A 200-nucleotide genomic window follows, 5' to 3' on the forward strand; every position below is an offset into this window, starting at 1 on the left:
CCTCCTAAGGACCCACCCATCCTTCACCCCAAGGACCCCCCCCCTCCTCTTCCGAAGAGACCTACCCTCCCCCTCCTCCCCACCGCCATCTCCGCCCCCGCTCGCGTTGCCATGGAAACGGAAGTCCACCCTGGCGCCGGCATCGGGAATGCTGTTAGGCTGAATGTGGTTTATGTTGCCTTGATGCTCCTGATATCTTA

Source organism: Penaeus monodon, chromosome 34 (genome assembly GCF_015228065.2).
Source record: "Penaeus monodon isolate SGIC_2016 chromosome 34, NSTDA_Pmon_1, whole genome shotgun sequence".
Lineage (NCBI taxonomy): Eukaryota > Metazoa > Arthropoda > Malacostraca > Decapoda > Penaeidae > Penaeus > Penaeus monodon.